At 40.2% G+C, this 13973-nt stretch overlaps 1 protein-coding gene across 10 annotated transcripts in view; it reads left to right on the top strand.

Annotated features, from left to right (window-relative positions):
* The window catches only part of KCNQ5 (potassium voltage-gated channel subfamily Q member 5), a 567701-nt gene that overhangs the window by 545226 nt on the left and 8502 nt on the right, over nucleotides 1-13973 (top strand). The window lies entirely within an intron of this gene.

Below are 13973 nucleotides of genomic sequence, written 5' to 3'. Positions count from 1 at the left end.
TAATAGTAAGTGAGTTTTCATGAGATTGGTGGTTTAAAAGTGGGTAGCACCTCCCTCCCGCTTCTCTCTCTCTTCCTGCTGCTCCGGCCACATAAGAAGCCTGCTTCCCTTTTGCCTTCCGCCATGGTTGTAGGTTTCCTGAGGCCTCCCCAGTCATGCTTCCTGCAGAGCCTGCAGAACCATGAGCCAAAGAAACCTCTTTTATTTATAAATTTTTCAGTCTCAGGTATTTCTTTATAGCAGTGCAAGAACAGACTAATACAGTGTTTCATTTGAAAACTTGGAAAGATGACTCTGATTGCAATGTAAGGAATGTATTGGAAAGAGAGAACTATTATTACAATACCTGGATCTGCTGGGGCCTGAGCTGGGCAGTCATGATGGAGAAGAGTGAAGGATGGATTTCAGACAGGATTTGAATATTTACTGATTGGAGAGGATGGAGGGAAAGAACAGGAGGAATCAAGGATGGCACATCTGAAGGATGGTGAGACAGGCTGGCTTGAGGGGAGATGGTGCATTATTGCGAGTGTTGAGTTCAAGCAGTCACAGCAGGGCCCAACAGGTAGGTGGATCTCTGGATCTGACATCCAGGAGAGCAATCTGGAATATGGACAAATTTGGTAGCTGTCAGCACAGAGATAAATGGTTTGCAGAAGTCTCACCCCAGGGAGTAAAAAGAGAAGATGGTCAACACAGAAGTCTAAGGTTCACAAACAGGAGCTGCAAAAGTAAGAATGCTCTGAAGGAGACAGATTCAAAGCAGTCAGACAGATGGAAAACCAGGAGAGTGTGACAGAAGAGGAGCCAGAGGAGGAAAGTGTTTCAAGCAGGAGGCAGATGTTAACGCTGTTAAATGCCGCTAAGAGGTCAAAGAAGATAAAAAATGAGAAGGTCCTTTGAAAGTGACAACAAGGAGGTCATCCGTGACTTCGGAGAAAAATTCAGTAGAAGGAAAAGGGTTTGAAGCCAGATGGTAAATAGAACACTTTCTTAAATTACCAGAATCTTTCACTCTAATATGAACATAGATGAAGTGTCAAGAATTTCTTTGTAACTAGCAAAGGCTCATCAACTCTTCTAAAATAGCTCAGATCTGATCAGCGAACTGAAGAACCACTAATGACATTTCAGAGTTCCTGAAGTGGGTATGCAAATCAGGCCTCGCTGTTACCCTGGGTTGGGCGATAAAGTTTTTCAGTTTTCTTGCCCCTGTGTTCTTCCTGTTCTGAAAGGCATGTATGGGACCATTATCTTCACCATCCCTAAAATGCAGTCTCAGCTGTGAATCCTTCTTACATCTCACTTCATATTTCAGGCAAGAATACTCCGTAAGTAAAGAAGAGGCACATGTTTGCCATTGTGGGTTTTGTTAAATCTACAGGCTGTTTAATCATCACCAGTTCTTAATTTTGCTGATGGCATCTCTGCTATTTTAGCAGAGGTGATGAGTCTTTGTTTGCAAGTCACTATTAAGACATTCTTGACAGTCAATCTATGACATGTTACAGTAAAGGATGCTGCTAAAAGAACATTTTATGGATCATTTAGCACATATCTTTAAAATCAGCTAATATACTCCCTGGAATGTTCTTTTTGCTTGTTTTTGTTTTGAAGGTAATTACTTGTGGCTACATTTGCTCTGAGGCTCTGTTAAAGTAGTGTTTTCACTGAAGATGCACTTACTTTGTAGCATGTGAGATATTCAACCTTTTATTTGACTATAATTTAAACTGAGTTTTCTATTATTTGCTAAAAATATAGAATCTCCTATTCCATGCTAAAAATATTTCAAAGTAGTCAACATGTATAGTCAATTTATTTATTTACTTATTCATTTCACACTTTAAAATGTATGCAAGATTTTACACTCCTAAGAAAACAAAATCCCTAAATTTAGTCGCCATATCAATGCTTACAAATTCCTGGCAGGAAGGACTTCCTCGGATCTGGAAGTTCGTGCTTGGGTTTTACTACTCTTACACTCTTAAAAGAAAATCCAACAAAATCTGCAGGAGGGGTCAGGTGCAGTGGCTCAGGCCTATAAAATTTCAATACTTGGGGAGGCTGAGCTGGGAGGATGGCTTGAGCCCAGGAGTTTGAAACCAGCCTGGGAAACATAGCGAGACCCATCTCTACAAACATTTTTTTAAAAAAAAGCTCTGCAGGAGAGCCTACTAGATCCTGCATATAAAGGACAATAATGGCAAGCATTAGGAGAACAAGTCTACTTTCAGTGGTGGAAACAGTGTGGCCAGAGAATGTCTGAATGTCCTAAGTGAGCCAGATGGAATATCTGCTTGCCCCTACAGTGAGAACATCAGACAGACTGTACACACGTGGAACTAATTTACATTTCTCTATTAAGAGTTAAAACCAAGAAAATGAGACAAATCAGTGCATCCAGGGACTCCTGGGGTTCCTTGGTCTTGTCTAGTAACCCAATCTAAGATGAAAGAAGAGTGGAGGAATCCTAGGTATATAATTTTATAACTTGCTTTGCAGGTTATGAAACTGTCAGAGTTTAAATACTGTAAACACAAATACAAATCTATATTGTTGAATTATGTTTACGTATTAATAGGAAAACAGCATTAAAAACTATTCTAAATAACTAACACATATGCTTTCAATAGTGACCCAAATTATCAAGCCCTGCAGCCCTAGTTGTCTGCTGGATTTGTTCCATGATCAATTTCGAGTGAGGACTGCCTCAGGGGAAATTCTGTGATCAAAAGGCTCTGGGTCACCTGAAGGATGAGCCCTGGGGTCCGTGCTTTTAAGACAGATAGATGCTGTATTTCTCATGGAGGGTCAGAAATCAGAAGATAGAATTTTCCAAACTGGAAGAGGGAGTATTTCAGTCTGTTTTCTGATGTTTATAACAGTATCTGAAACTGAGTAGTATAAGGAAAATGAATTTATTTCTTACAGTTATGGAGGTTGGGAGATCTTAAGGTGGGAGGTGCACCTGGTGAGGGCCTTCTTGTTTGTGGGGACTCTCTGTGGCATCCTGAGTCAGCACAGGGCATCACATAGCAAGGGGACTGAGCATGCTATGTGCTAGCTTAGGTCTCTCTTCCACTTCTTATAAAGCCACCAGTTCCCCTCTCATGATAGCTCATTAATCCATTAATCCATAATTCATTCATACAGACAGAGCCCTCACGATCCAATCACCTCTTGTAAGTTCCACCCCTCAATACTGCCACTTTGAGCATAAAATTTCAACATGAATTTTGGAGGGGACATTCAAACCATAACAGAGGGATGTGAAATGCATGTCAGTAGTGTAAGTTAACCCAAATAACCACTATAAAGTGAGGGATTAAAGGAGAGAAACCCACATCCACCCCATAAACATAAGATCTGCAATCACACGGGGGCCATTCAGCAACCTTCAGAAACTTAATAATATCCCCAGAGATGAGGGTGCGAAGTAGGTAAAGGACTGTCATCTCCTCCAGAAATCATTTCTGATCACCTCTACCAGTCTGGGTTAAACACCCCTCTTCTGCATTCCCATATCACCCTGGGCTTCCCAGCACCTTGCACATCACAAAGTGAATTTTAACTGTCTGCCTACTTGTCTGTGTGCCTTACTAGACTGCAAGTGCCCCAGCAATAGGATTTGTTTCTTCATCGCTGTATCCCTGGCATCTAGCACAGAAGCTGGCATATAGTAGGCACTCAATATATGTTTGATGAATGAATGAATGGACAAATTCTCGAGTCCCACTCATCAGGCCTCACTGGGGGAGGCAGTCACATGAAGCTTATCTAGAGAGCTCCAAGCTCTGGACAAATGAGACTCTCAAATCCTATCAGAGCTCACAGTTGCAGCAACCATTGTCTTGCACCATGATTGTAAAGAGGAAGAGACTGGGGACCAAATGATCGTTGTCATCACGTAGGAGGCTTCTTTAACTCTGCCAGCTCCCAGCAGTTAAAAGTTTGGAGCCTAACACAATACTCAGCACAACGTCATAGATACTCAATGAATATTCATTGAAAGAATGAATGAATCAGTCACTTTAGCACTTCCTTTCCCTTCCAAGGTTATCCTTTGAAAAATTAATGGAACTTCTTAACTACTTCTTTCATGAAACTTCAGACCTCACTCAAGGAAGGAGAGGCATTTGGGTTCTGATTAGAGATCTGACACCAAGGCACCCTGACGCCATGCCTATGGGTCTGACATGTGCGACTTAGAAGATTTTGCAAGCCGGCATGAATCATGATCACTTCTTTGCATGACAGCAGGGATTGTTCCACCCCCAACACACTCCACCACCACACGCCACCGCCACCCCAATCCTGTCTCTACTCCAGTGGCTTTCAACCTTGGCCGCACATTAGCATTACCTGAAAAGTTTTGTAAAATCTTTGGACCACGCCCTGGAACAATTAAGACAGAATTTCTGGAGGCAGGACCCAAGCATTTTTTAAAGCTCCCTAGGTGATTCCAAAGAGCAGCCAAGCTTGGGAAGTACTGCTGTCTTGACAGTCAATCAAACTGCCTCTTCAGTTCACAGTTGGCTGAGCCCTCTCCGCCCTGCACATGGTTTGGCTGCTGGCTGGGTCCATCCATCTGTTTGGTGGTGGCAGCAGTCACTGCTGCTTCTGTTTTCTCATCGTTCTTATCGCTGCATATTCATATGCAATATTTTTACCCAAATTTAGAGGATTGGAATAAGACTTTTGTAAGATTTTAGAACTCATGGCAGCACAACAAATGCACCTACATTTCCTTATAAGTGCACATGTGTTCGTGTGTATATATAGATGTCGTCTACCCAGAGTTTCACTTTGCTTTAGTTATTTCTTCATGCTCAGAAAATTGTATGAGCGGAGTTCAGTTTCAAGAGGATGTACCAGTTTAGGTTTGTGATGAATCTTTTGCACCCTCTAGTGGTACTGCTGGGACATGTCAGTTTTGTGCGATAGGTTTATTGGGCTCCTAGTCTGTTCATAACCAACAGCATCAAGGGAGACAAACCTTAGGGGTCTTTTGCTCTTTGCTGCTGTATTAGTCCCAGTGATGCAGTTTACCCTCATGAAGAAAAGAAGCAGGTGAGTATGTGACTTATTCCTCAGCCTTTTGCTGGTCCTCCAAAAGGCTGGTCATAGGTGCTTAATGAATATTCAGTGAAAGAATGGATGAATCAGTCACTTCAGCACTCCCTTTCCCTTCTAAGGTAATCCTTTGAAAAATTAGTGGAACTTCTTAACTACTTCTTGCATGAAACTTCAGACCTCTCTCAAGGAAGGTGAGACATAGTAAAAACAGGACATTCACTTAGCAAAAGTTTATTGAACACTTACTATGTGCCAGGCACATGTGAGTAAAAAGAACCATACGGTATCAAAGTGTCTTTTCATTGTTGTTATTTCGTGTTACAGTATTAAGATCTTAATGTTAAGATAATAGAGGAACCTTATGATTAAGAGCTCAAAGCTGGAGCCAAACTGGTTCACATGCTAATTCCACAATTACTGGATGTTTAACATCAGGGAAGTTACTTAACCCCTCTGTGCCTCAGTTTCTTGATCTGCAAAATGGAGATGGCAATAGTACCCTTATCATAGAATTATACTATAAAGTGCTGTCTAATATGATTATCATTTTAATCATTAAATATATCTTAAAGTTCCTAATTTAACTCTAGAATGATTTGCCCAGACATTCTTTCTAGTAGGAAATACACAAGTCATACCAAACTTTTCTTGTAAGCATGTAAGAAGCCACCAAGGTCTTCTGCTGCTTCTCCAGGCCAGTTCATGGACTTTCATTTATTCCTGGCTTCAGGGCATTTTCTCTTGGCTCTTCTTATCTAAACCAGGGGTCAGCAAACTATAGCCAGGGGATCAAAATCTAACCCAAGGGGCTTGTTTTTATAAATAAAGTTTTATTGAAATGTAGTTACACTCATTCATTTATTTATTGTCCTATGGCTGCTCGCATGCTACAGTGGCTGACTTGAGTAGTTTCAGCGGAGACCATACAACCCACAAAGCATAAAATATTTACACCTGACCCTTTATAGCAGAAGCTTTCGGGCCCTTGTCTAGACTCTGAGTTGCTCTGGACTTGCTCCCAGCTGTGTTTAGAGATTAAGACACCGAAGATTTGGGCTAGCCTATGTGAGAACTAAGCATGAAACCAGATTTCACTATTCTACCTGCCAACAAGGACTCCCCTACTCCCCTGGTCTCCCCACCACCCCATCATCCTGTAGTTAAAGCCCTTAGTATATGAAATGCAAGTCTTATGGAAAAAAAATTGAAGAATTGAAAGACCTTTGGAATTCATAGTTCGATAGCTACTTTGAGACATTTTCCTCAGTTTTCAGCACCCACATTTTCCTGGTGTCTAGAATTATTGAACTCTGAGCTTCCTTGCTCCCTGTAAATAACTAGATAATGGCTTACTCTCTCCTCTTCTCAAAGGCTAATTGGGTAGCTTTTTGCTCATGATATACCTTGGGAATATATTATATATATATATATATAGCTGGAAAATATGCCTTGTAAAGCAAAACTAACAGACTCCAATGAGACTGATGTATATATCCTACAAAATGAGGTAAAGTAAGCAGACAGCCCTTAAAATTTGTGATAAAAGGTAAAACATTACAATTATTAGAGGTGGGTAACCCATTTTAGCCATGGACTGATTCCCAGAAGGGACCCTATGAAAGAATGCAGATGGCTGGGTTGAAAGGCAGATGTATTCCAAGCATGGGATCCCCTCGGGAAAGACAAGGACAGAGATGAATAAATGACTAACGTGGCTTTGGATTCATTTGCGTGAGACTGTCAGAGCATACAAGGCACGGTAGGAGGTCAGACCCATAGACAGCCTAAACATTCTCCTTAATGTTTACGAGATTGCCTGCCTGGGATTCACTCTGTGATGCAGCACCATGAGTGGAATGGTAAAAATGTGGACCTCGGCATCTGCAGTAACCTTGTTCTTACTAGTTCTGTGACCTTGAACAGGTAACTCAACCTCCTGATCTTTACTTGACCCAGATGTCAAAAGTGGAAAATTCTTAGAGTTTTAAGTTGACAGAATGCAGGTAAAGTGCTTAGCACAGCACCAGCCATCCAGCCAGGCACAACTCCTGAAGACCCACTCAACATTAAGTTGAAGAGAGCAAGATCTATGTCTTGCTCAACTTTGTGTCCCCGCCATCCAGCTCTGTGTCCAGCAGATGGATAGTGGGTGCCCAGGTTACGTTCATTGCATCATAAAGACAGAGGCAGTTCCAGGCATTCCAATGATGACCAGAGAAATAAGAAAATGCTGCAGGGGTCAAGGAGGACAATACTAAATACTCAGAGATGCTTTCTCTCAAACTTAGCTTAGACACAAATTTTCCCCTCTCTACCTTCTATTTTGATCATGAAAATCATGTACTGTCCTGGAAGAAGTGAGAGGGGATTGGGTAGAAAGAGGGAGGCTGAGATAATTGAATAATGTAAACATGTCAAGTTACGTGACCCCGCTGACCAGGCATCTTCATTCACACAGTATGATGGCTAAAACAGTTAGGAGCCCCAGAGAGCATCCCTCACACCTGGTCCTGCTTAGAGCAAGCCGGGCACACATGATTTTTGGAAGCACTGATAGCAATCTCCTAGGAATGAAAAACTGAGATTGTATTCTTTTTAGACTCCAGCCACATGTTTTCTATTGTTTTCTTGATGGTCTTTTAATACTATAAATTTCATTCAACCAATATGATTACATCCCAACAAGCTCTTCCCTCTCTTTTCCCTGGACAGTTTTGTTTTGCTATTAGGTCTTTCTTTACATTTGCTGCTTATCACGTTGCAGTATTATGTATTCCTTGACTTCCACTGTTCTCGCCTTTCTTCTTATTTCCTCATAATGGTATCTTGTTGCTTGCAATGCAGTTTCTTTGTGTGATCCTAATTACATTAGCAATCTAAGGGAAAAGAATATTATGTTTTCATGATTTTCAGTAGCAGTTCTATTTAAATGACTTTTCTGAACCACACATCGTCCTAACTATTGAATGAATGAACATTTCTTTTACTTTAGAAAGTTTTTTTATTCATGGAGGAAACTCAGAGGCTTATGCTCTTTCTGAAATGTACCTGAAGAACTTAAATCTATTCTAAGGCTTTCTTTTTTAGAAGATCCATACAAGAGTCCGCCTTGTAACAGAAACACAAACATCTTTGAACTATGGAATAGCAAATCGTCATTTATTTCTTCAACTAGCATTTAATAAACCCCCTAATACTTGCCAGGGATTATGCAGATGCTAAAGTAAAAAGCACAGTTCCTGGCATGAATAAATTCCAGTGGGTGAGACACACTGCCACAGATTTAGCTACATCACAGTGCATTTGAAAGCACAGAGAAGGACCATCTACCCCAGTGGGGGGTGGTTAGGAAAGATTTCCTAGAGCACTTGGTGCTTGAGCTGAATCTGGAACAATTAGCATTTTAGGTAGAGTGCAGAGAGATAGAATCCTGATGAATGGGCACATTGGTGACAGAAAAATCCAGATGGGCTGGAGAGCGGGCAGCATGCAGAGGAATAACTAGAGATGAGCATTTGGAGAGAGAAGCAGGGAGCTCTCACCATTCACTACTCTCTTCCCTCTAGAGCTGCCCGAAGTCTCCAGTAGGGCTTCTAAACAAATAAGCCTCCCACGTTCATTAAACTCGGGGCCAAGTGTTGGAATATCAAGAGTAGAAGACATAATCCCTGCATTCAAGGGTCTTACACAGTCTGGTGGAGGAAGCTAGTATATGAGCAAATAATTATAGTGTGGTGTGTTACATACTAAGCTAGAGGTTAATAGAGAAGAGATCAACTGTTTTGTTGGAATCATAAAAATTTCCATGAAAGAAGTGAGCTTTTTTTGAAACAAGGTCTCACTCTGTTACCCAGGCTGGAGTGCAGTGGCAAGACTGTGGAGGCTCACTGCAGCCTCGACCTCCTGGACTCAAGTGATCCTCCCGCCTCAGCCTCCCAAGTAGCTGGGAGCATAGGCATGTGCCATCATGCATGGTTAATTTTTTATTTTTTGTAGAGACAGGGGTCTCACTATGTTGCCCAGGCTGGTCTCAAACTCCTAGGCTCAAGCAATCCTCCCTCCTCAGCCTCCCAAAGTGCTGTGATTACACGTGTAAGCCACTGCACCTGGCCAAAAGAAGTGACTTTAAAGCAGAGTCTTGAAAACACAGCAGGATTTCAGGAAAAATAAATAGCAAATGGAAGTAATTGAAGTTTATAATTGATTGGCTAGTGTTTTTGTGGACCTATACATACTTTATTGTTGCTGGAACCTAAAGTTCCAAGGAGGAAGTGGAAGGTGATAAGGCAAGAGAGATAGACAGAGGCCAGTTTATAAACAGCCATATAGGATGTGCTTCTAGGGAGTTTGATATTTATCCTATAGGCCATGAAAAACTAATGAAGGACTTTAGAAGGGAGGTAATATGCCCTTACTTGCATTTTGAAAGGTTTGTTCTTTCTAAGGCTATAGCAGCGGAGATACAAATAAGGGGACAGCTTTGAGAGCTATCAGGACATGCCTGGTCTTCTTTTAACAAAAGTAAAATGACAGGGTCATCATTCTTTATATAAATCATTGATTTCAAAAATTTCTACAGGCCAGGTGCAGTGGCTCATGCTTGTAATCCCAGTCCTTTGGGAGGCCAAGGCAGACGGATCACTTGAGCTTAGGAGTTTGAGACCAGCTTGGGCAACATAGGGAGACCCCCATCTCTACAAAAAATATAAAAATTAACCGGTGTAGGGGTATATCCTTGTAGGCCCAGCTACTCAGGAGGCTGAGATGGGAGGATTGGCAGATCTGGGAGGTCAAGGCTGAAGTGAGCCATGATTGTGCCACTGCACTCCACCCGGCATGACAGAATAAGACCTTGTCTCAAAAAAATAGAAGAAGAAAAAAAGAAAGTCTATGCTTTTAAACATTCCCTCCACACTTATAAACCATAGAACCTGATTTAGAACTTTCATATCTCACTTCGAATCTCTTTAATGTTTTTGTTTTCAACCCACAACACAGCCAGTTGAGAAGATCTATTTGATCTCCATCTTCAAAAACTTAATTCTAATAAGTAAGATTTTTTTAGCCTCAGTAATACACTGGCAAATGCTGAACAACCAGCTCTTCTGGAGGAGGAAACCCTGATTGGTATTGTTTTCCAGTTTCTGTAGTGTAAATACTCCTGTCATAACTGTTTTCAAGCTACTAGTGTGACATCACTGAGCAGGAGTTGAGAAGACGAGCAATATTACATTATTAGATAGAATTCCCATGTTACAGACACAATAGAGGTGAACAACTCAAGAGCATAGACAGTAATATATACAGTAAAATAATTAGGAAATGGTGAGGTTTGAGTACATATTACCTTTGTTTTTAATATAATGTACTTGACTGTAAGTCTATATAATCTAATTTTTAGTAATAGCTGTATTTAATAACCACCAAAATTCTTTTTTTTAAAATACTAGTTCTAGGGTACATGTACACAACATACAGGTTTGTTACATAGGTATACATGTGCCATGTTGGTTTGCTGCACCCATTAACTCATCATTTACATTAGGTATTTCTCCTAATGTTATCCCTCCCCCTCCCGGCCACCCTACCACAGGCTCCGGGGTGCGATGTTCCCCGCCCTGTGTCCAAGTGTTCTCATTGTTCAATTCCCACCTATGAGTGAGAACATGTGGTGTTTAATAACCACCAAAATTCTTAAAAGTAGTCAGTGCTTGGGAGTCAATGCAAGCTTGCTCAAGGCATCACTGCACATACTCCTCTTTTCTAAATAATTGAAATGATATTTATTAATCCAATTTTCACTATTTAATTCTCATACATAAAGTAGAAAAATCTGTAGGCAAAGCACTGGAGAAAAGGTAATACCACCTGAGGAGTGGTATGATGTATAAAAATAAATGACAAACCCATTAAGGGTTTTAAAATCTACTCTGTTTTGCATACTTATCATTATGTGAGTATATTGAAATAACGTAAAAGATAATCAGTTTCATTTTTAGTATTGATCAAAATTATAAGCCATGATTTTAATTTTAACTTTAGCTAGCTAGCTCATAAATAGCAAATTATGTAAGTAAAAAATGAAATTATTTAAGACCTGCATAAACTATGACTGTGTGAGTGCTAGAGTGCAATATTATCTATCAAATGCCTTCAAAATGTACTTTCTGTTAAAACATCTCTGAAAGGAAAACAGAAAAGCAACAAGCAACTTTTGATGAATTATCTGAAAGAGTGCACATAACAGCCCACCAAGAAACAACGGCAGATCCCCATTAGGGCAAAAAAGGCAGTTGGAAGTATGTGGGTTCACATCTGAGCAGATGCGTCCCAAACCACAAATGTCTGAGCTACAGCCAGAGAGAACACACTGACATATGCTGTAGCTTGTCCCTCTTCTACCACCATAGGAAAAAAAAAACTGCCAAAGATCCCACTCAGACTTCTCAGTTCTCCAGAATTGATGCCATGGGAAAACCAGGAGGTAATGTGGGAGTGGGAACCAGACAGAGCTGGGTGGAATCCTGGTTTTGCCTCATACCAGTTGCTTGTTTTGGGGGGCAAGTCACTTAAGTTCTTTGAACCTCAGTTTCCCAAAATATAAATAGGAGAAGGGAATATCTTATCAAGTGCTATTGAAGACATACAAAGTACTTCACATAACAAGTGGTAGACAGATGTTATGAAAACACAATCACACAACAACAATAAAACCACCTTGGGATGTATGAAGATGGTTTTCCTTTTTTCCTGCCCACCCAGGCATCATTAGCTGCTTTGAAGATAGCAAAGAAGGTTTCTAGGCTGTTAGATTAGCTCTTCTGGTTTTATTCTTAATATGACTCAGGTTAGAGAATCTTCTCTTTATCTCTTTCTTTCCTTCCTCCTCTTATTCAACAAATATTTTTTACTATGTCAGAAACTGTGCTAAGCTCTAAGCACACAATGTTCAGGAAGAATAGTAACAGGCATAGTAGAAGTGGTAACAACAATAGCTAACTTTTATCAAGCACTAACTATTGAATAAAAGACATCTAGGCCAGGCGCAGTGGTTCACGCCTGTAATCCCAGCATTTTGGGAGGCCAACGCGGGCAGATCATGAGGTCATAAGTTCGAGACCAGCCAGGCCAATGTGGTGAAACCCTGTCTCCACTAAAGATACAAAAAATTAGCCAGGTGTGGTGGCATGTACCTGTAATCCCAGCTACTCAGGAGGCTGAGGCAGGAGAATTGCTTGAACCTGGGAGGTGGAAATTGCAGTGAGCCGAGATCACGCCATGCACTCCCGCCTGGATGACAGGGTGAGACTCCAACTCAAAAAAAAAAAAAAAAAAAAAAGCCATCCATGTCTGCCTTTACCTAATTGACAGTCTGGTATAGGGAAACATATTTACATAATCGCTCAAGACCAGAAATTTCGCATGTAACATATTTTTCTCAGTTTTTTTGATACAGGACACTAAGGCTGTACGAAACCTAAATGCTGGTAAACCAATTTGGAACCAAAGCTCAATACTAAGAAGTTAAATTAAAATTATTCTTTACTTTCTGCTGAATAATTTTGCTTAAATGTTTTTGGGGGCAAAATACAAAACCTATACTGAATAAAGAAGAGATTGGTGAAAAATATGTGGTTAGAGAAAGGGAGTAAGAATATTACAGATAAGTGATTCAGGAATAATTAGGATATAATTAATTGAAAGTTAATAATACAATTGCAAGGTAGGGTTTGGGCTTTTTAACCTATAAAACAATTTGGATTCCTGAAATCAGCTGTCACCTAAGATAGGCAATGGACGTTTTCTTTTTAAACTTTGCGTTTGTTCCTAATCTTCCCACTTTCCACCAAGTGACAACAAATTTTGTCTCAGTGACTGATTCCCAGCCTGGGATCTACAAATGTGGTAATGGAAGTCTGTAGGCCATTTAATAGTTGAAAAACACCAACAGGTTTAAATTTACCTGCAATAAGGCTACACAAACTAATTCAAATGTTATGTTTTTCTGCTTTCATGAGAAATTGCATCAAGTTATTGCAGGAACTAGTTATCTTAGGCAGATTAGCTATTGATGGCATCATGGAATTTGTTGATGAAATATCGTTTTAAAAGATGGGGCCCATGTTGCGGGAGGTATTGTAATAAGAGGTCTCTGGTTCTGAAAAGCTTAGGCTCCCTAGTTTAGTTAAGAAATATGTTATGGCGGGGACTGGTGGCTCATGCCTGTAGCCCCAGTACTTGGGAACGCTGACGCAGGAGGACTGCTTGAGCCCAAGAGTTAGAGCCTGGGCAGCATAGTGAGACCTCATCTCAAAATGAAAACAAAAACAAAAAAAAAGTGTATTATGTTGAAAACAAAAAGAACTTGGCTAGTTAATCCAGCAGTATTCTGCAGGAATAATTTATGAGGGAAAAAAACGCAAATTTCCATATTAATGTACATTTCCCTAGAGAGAATAGAGTGTTTCGCAAACACATTTGTATCTCAAAAATGCATGTAGTTCCATAAAAGACCATTTTAACAGCCTTTATATTTTGTAAGGGATGTTATTACTAGGTATTATATCTTGGACTTCTGGAGATCACATGGAAAAGTTAGAATTGCATTGTGACTTTAACTTTCATTCAGGGTTTCAATGGACATTAAAAAGGAAAAACACTTAGTGTTCAGCCTCTTTTTTAGTGCATTTTTCTATTCTTAAGGTGTGTCTCACATGAGATGTTCTTAAATTGTCCACTGTAATCTCAGTCTTTTATATTACACATCTGCAGAAGCCAAAAATAATTTGACGCATGACTTTTCCCCCCAGAGTTTCTTATTATATTTACTGGTAAATTATTTTGGTAACTTATATTAATAGTTATAAAGATTAATATGTAATATGTTCTCATAC

Source organism: Macaca fascicularis, chromosome 4, assembly GCF_037993035.2.
Source record: "Macaca fascicularis isolate 582-1 chromosome 4, T2T-MFA8v1.1".
NCBI classification, from domain to species: domain Eukaryota; kingdom Metazoa; phylum Chordata; class Mammalia; order Primates; family Cercopithecidae; genus Macaca; species Macaca fascicularis.
This window is presented reverse-complemented; position numbering and strand designations above follow the sequence as displayed.